This window comes from Halichoerus grypus, chromosome 11 (assembly GCF_964656455.1).
Source record: "Halichoerus grypus chromosome 11, mHalGry1.hap1.1, whole genome shotgun sequence".
Taxonomy (NCBI): Eukaryota; Metazoa; Chordata; class Mammalia; order Carnivora; family Phocidae; genus Halichoerus; species Halichoerus grypus.
In genome coordinates this window covers 50,419,699-50,425,841 of record NC_135722.1, presented here as the reverse complement: position 1 = coordinate 50,425,841, position 6,143 = coordinate 50,419,699, and positions in this window count along the sequence as shown.

Sequence of the window (6,143 nt, the reverse complement as noted above, 5' to 3'; positions counted from 1 at the left end):
ATGATCATATGGTTCTTATCCTTTCTCTTATTGATGTGGTGTATCATGTTGGTTGATTTACAAATACTGAACCACTCTGCAACACAGGAATAAATCCCACTTGATTGTGGTGAGTGATTTTTTTAAATGTATTGTTGAATTCGGTTTGCCTTTATTTTGTTGAAGATTTTTGCATTTGTGTTCATCAGGGATATTGGCCTGTAGTTCTCTTTTTTAGTGGAGTCTTTATCTGGTTTTGATATCAGGGTAATGCTGACTTCATAGAATGAATTTGGAAGTTTTCCTTCCATTTCTGTGTTTGGAAAAGTTTGAGAAGAATAGGTATTAACTCTTCTTTAAATGTTTGGTAGAATTCACTTGTGAAGCCGTCTGGTCTTGGACTTTTTTTGATTACTGATTCAGTTTCTTTACTGGTTATTTGTTCACATTTTCTATTTCTTCCTGTTTCTGTTTTGGTAGTTTATGTTTCTAGGAATTTATCCATTTTTTCTAGGTTGTGCAATTTGTTGACATATGGTTTTTCATAATATTTTCTTATAAAATTGTTTGTATTTCTGTGGTGTTGGTTGTTATTTCTTCTCTCTCATTTGTGATTTTATTTATTTGAGTCCTTTTCTTTTTTTCTTGCTAAGTCTGGCTAGAGGTTTATCAATTTTACTGACTTTTTCAAAGAACCAGCTCCTGGTTTCATTGATCTGTTCTACTGTTTTGTTTTGTTTTGTTGTTTGTATTATCATTTATTTCATCTCTAATCTTTATTATTTCTTTACTTCTGCTAGGTTAAGGTTTTGTTTAATTTTCTTTTTCTGGATCCTTTCTGTGTAAGGTTAGGCTGTTTACTTGATATTTTTCTTGCTTTTTGAGGTAGGCCTGTATTGCTATAAACTTCCGTCTTAGAATCACTTTTCCTGTATCCCAAAGATTTGGGACCATCACGTTTTCATTTTCATTTTTTTCTATGTACTTTTTAATTTCTTTTATTTCCTGGTTACGCATTCATTGTTTAGTAGCATGTTATTTAACCTGCATGTATTTGTGGTCTTTCCAGATTTTTTCTTGTGGTTGACTTCTACTTTCATAGCACTATGGTCAGAAAAGATGCATGGTATGATTTTAATCTTTAATTTGTTGAGGCTTGTTTTGTGGGCTAATATGTGATCTCTTCTGGAAAATGTTCTGTATGTACTTGAAAAGAATGTGTATTCTGCTGTTTTAGGATGGAGTGTTCTGAATATATCTGTCAAATCCAGCTGTTCCAGTGTGTCATTTAAAGCCATTTTGTTTCCTCATTGATTTTTGTTGTCCATTGATATAGGTGGAGTGTTAAAGTCCCCTACTATTGTATTCTTACTGATTAGCTCCTTTATGTTTATTATTAACTGTTTTATGTATCAGGGTATTCCCATGCTGGGTGTATAAATACTTACAACTGTTTGGTCTTCTTGATAGAGCTTCTATCCTGAAGAAGAGGTCCTGGAGTGCCCCGCAGTGCAGTGTCCCCTATTTCCCAGAGCCTGGCACTCCTGGGAGTGTCTCCAGTGTGTGCGGCATGTGCTCTGCTGGTGTGTCCTGGCCCCTCTATCCTGCAGGCCAGTCATCTGCAGAGGCCCTCCTTGCCTATTGTGGGCAGTGTTTGGTCCCTGGTCTGAATGTGGTGCATTTTAACTAGGTGTGTTCGTGTCTGTTTGTGAAATGAGGCCTGTTGCCACAGCCACAGGAACCATAGCTCTGCAAAACTCCCTTGTCAGAAGACAAGGTGTGAATAGGGGTTTGGGTAGGTCTTCTGGGGAAAGTGGCCCCCCCTTCTGAGACTGAGGCAAGTGTGACCGGGAGGGGCGGTTCTGCCGGAGTGCGGGGGCGGGGCTTGGTGGAAGCAAGTGTTGAGTGTCAGCACTGTGCTGGTTCCCACTGGTGGCTAGTGCTTATGCTGAGGGGCAGGGGAGGGAAATGGTGCTGACCAGTTCCTTTGTTCGAGCAGGGGTCTCCCCTTGATTGCTGTCTCTCTGGGACATGCTCTGAGAAGAGCAAATAACCTCCCCACTGTGTGCCACCCGCGCTCTTCAGATTGTTTTTTCCATGCTGTAGGTCTGTGGGCTGTGTGCCTCCTCTCTAAGAGCACCCCCCAGTGCCCTCCAGGCTCTTCCCAAGCCAAACATGCTGACCTTTAAAACTCCAGGCTTTAAGCCCCACTGGTTGCAGGAACTCATGAAATTCAGCCCCTCTCTCACTTTCCAAGCCAACTGCTATGGGGCTTCATTTTCCCCGTGTGCTCCGCTGTGTGCTGGTCTGTCTCTCGCCCTTCCTCTGTGACCCTGGCTCTCTCCCCACTGCAGCAGCCATGATCTGTTTCTCCCCAGACCATGTCTCTGCACTTCCTACCTTCTTCAGTGTTGCCTCTTCTCCACCTTTAGTTGTGGAGTCCGTTCTGCCAGTCTTCAGGTTGATTCCTGCAGTATTTAGGATGATTTGATAGTTATCTACTTGTGTTAGTGGGACGAGGTGCATCTAGGGTCCTCCTACTCCAACAGCATCTTCCAACCTTATTGACTCTTTAAGATTTTTTTCAAGCTTTTTATTTTGAGATGTTTCTAGATTCATATGCAGTTGTAATATTTAATATAGAGATCCCGTGTACCCTTCACCCAATTCCTCCAATGGTAGCATCTTGCAAAACAATAATGCAGTATCAAAATAAAGATATCAACATTGCTACAGCAAAGATGCAGAACACTTCCAGAGCCACAAGGATCCCTCATGTTGTCCTTTTACAGCCCCATCCACTTTTCTCCCTCCCATCCCCCGTTTAGTCTCTGACAATCACTAATGTGTTCTACAGCTCTATAATTTTGTCATTCAAGAATGTCATATAAATGAAATCATACAATATGTAATCTTTTGGGATTGTTTGGGGTTTTTTTTTCCCACTGCATCATTCTCTGGAGATTTATCCAGCTTATTCTGTGTGTGAAGTGTTCATTCCTTTTAAGTGCTGAGTAGTATTTACAGGGCATGGTTGTACCACAGTTTGTTTAATCATTCTCCTGCTGAAGAACACCTGTGTTTCCAGTTTTGGGCTATTATCCATAAAGCTGCTATAAACATTTGTGTGAAAGCTTTTGGTGAACATAACTCTTCATTTCCCGGGATGAATGCCTGGGAGTACAAATGCTCAGCCATATGTTAGTTGCATGTTTAGTATTTTTAGAAACTGCCAAAATGTTTTCCAGAGTGGCTGGCTATACCATTTTACATTCAGCCAGCACTGTATGAGTGATCCAGTTTCCCCATATCCTTGCCAGCATTTGATGTTTTCAACTTTTTTTTTTTTTAAAGCCATTCTGTTGGTTGTGTAGTGATACTTCGCTGTACTTTTAATTTTTATTTCCCCCTAGCTAATAACTTTGAACTTTTTATGTGTTTATTTGCATCTGTTTCTTTTTCCATGAAATGTCTTTCCATGTCTTTTGCCTATTTCTAATTAGATTTTTTTCTAGTTGAGTTTTCAGAGTTCTTTATCTGTTCTAGATACTCGGCTTTTCTTAGATATGTAATTTGCAAATATATTCTCCCAATCTGTAGGTTGTTTTTTCATCCTCTTAACTGAGTCTTTGACACAGAAGCAGTTTTTAATTTTAATAAATCTTAATCTAACAATTTTTCCTTAAAAGAATCATGCTTTTGGTGACAAGACTAAGAACACTTTGCCCTCTATCCTGAAGATTTTCTCCTAAGTTTTTCCAAAAGTTTTAGATTTATGCTTACATTAATTTTTTTTTTTTTACATTCAAGTCAGTGGTCAATTTTGAGTTAGTTTATATATGTATTGAGGTACAATTAACAAATTAATTTGTATATATTTAAAGGCTACAGTGTGGTGATCTGTATACACTGTAAAAGGATTCCCACCATTGAGTTAATTAACACATCAATCACCTCACATATTTGCTTTTTCTTTCTTTCTTTCTTTCTTTCTTTCTTTCTTTCTTTCTTTCTTTCTTTTCTTTCTTTCTTTTTTTCTTCCTTCCTTCCTTCCTTCCTTCCTTTCTTCCTTCCTTCCTTCCTTCTTTTCTTTCTTTCTGAGAACATTTAAGTTCTACTCTCTCAGCAAATTTTAATTATCCAATATAGTATTATCAACTGTATTCACCATGTTATACTTAGATCCTCAACATTTATTCTTCTTATATAACTGAAAGTCTATATTCTTTTACCAACTTCCCTATTTCCCCATCCACAGCCTCTGGCAACAACCATTCTGCTTTCTGTTTCTATGAATTTGACTTGTTTTCTTCTTGATCACACATATAAGTGGTACTATGCAGTATTTATCTTTCTCTTCTTGCACATTTCATGTAGCATCATGACCTTTAGATTCCTCCATCTTGTTGCGAATGGCAGGATTTCCTTCTTTTTTAAGGCTGAATATTCCATGCCTTTTCTTGTTTCCATATCTTAGCTATAGGGAACGATACTGCAATGAATATGGGAGTACAGGTATTTCATTGAGATAATGATGTCATTTCCTTTGGATATATATCCAGACAGAAGTGGAATTGCTGAATCATATATGGCAGTCCTATTTTTAATTATTTTCATTCTGTTTTTCATAGTGACTGTACTAATTGACGTTCCCACCGAAAATGTACAAGTGTTCCTTTTTCTCCACATCTTTGTCAACACTTGTTATCTCTTGTTTTTGGATAATATCTGACACCCACTGTAATATCCACTATTGTTTATTTTTGTATTCCTTTCACCTTTTATAGGGCCCAGAACATTATAACTGATTCTTGAATATTTAACTTTGAATGATATAAAAAATGGACATTGGGCATGAATTTTCACATGGGCTGGGAGAATTGGTGGTGATCATCATCGGAAAGAATCTCAGATATGTGATGCTGGTAATCTCTCGTCGTAAATACGTATTGACGGTAAATCTTTTCTTCTAATAACAAAAAAAGCTTGGGGAAATGTCTGGCCCCAGAAAAAAACAAATTTATGTTCTGTCCTTATTTCTTGTCAGTCTAATCTGGAGTAAATGGTTTGCTGCTCAGAGATGGGGGCTAAATGAAATTGCTGGGGATGGGAGCTGTCCTGCTTATCGGGCAACCTCAGACTCTGGCTCTCAAGGGGAATTGGCTACCTAAACTAGTGCCCTCCACTGACCAGGCCAACATAAACATGACTGGGAACAGGGCAGTGTTTTTATGATCTTCAGTCCCTGGAGATCCTTGTTCACTGGGAAAGATACTCTCACTTCAGTGAGTACTTGCTTAAGACCCAGAGGCCTCTCACGGCAGGGGCTGCCTGGGACCACCTCTATGAACTGACTCACCTCTCCAAGTTTCCAGAGGCCCTCTTCCTGGAAGCCCTTCCAGATCAATGGGAACCAAAAGGCAAACACTTTCCCAGGACTGTGGTCCACGTGAACAAGGAATAAGCAATGGCCAGAACACCCCCTTTAGTTTGCCACCTTCTAGAAAGCAATCACATTTTCCTGGGACAACTTTGAAAACTATGGCCTTCTGTTGTTTTTCCTCCTTTTGTGCATAAGATAAATCATTTCAATCCCATTTGAATCCCAGTTGGATCTTACTTCCCCCATTCACTACACTTAGTCCTGGTATAGGTGAGAGAGAGAGACCCAGTTCTTAAACTCCAAGCTTCCAGGCTAATGACTAACTAGATGAGTGTTTAAGAAGAATCTGTGGCTTGCTTGCCACAGGCGGAAATTCACATCTCTATCCCCTCAATATCACTGTGAGGCAGGGATTGTCACCTGCCACCCCCTCCATGGTAATAATGAGTATTTATTGAGTTCGTACTATGTACTAAATTCTGTGCTAAGCATTATGTGTCGATTGTTGCACATAATTCTCATAAAACCCTGAGGGGTAGATACGATTATCATCCCTAATAAACAGAGGAGGAAAACAAGCCTCACAGAGGGTGAATTGGCTTGATGAGTCAGAACTGTTTGCTCTTTCTATTGGATTGAGCTTCCTTTTAGAGAGTTTGTGAATATTTTCTGGGGTGGAAAATCCCCATCTTTGAGAGCAGTTTTGAGTTTTGGAAGAGCCTTAATGGCAGAATCAGGGGTAGGAGATCAAGTTGATAAATACTGTTTGGGCAAATAGCAG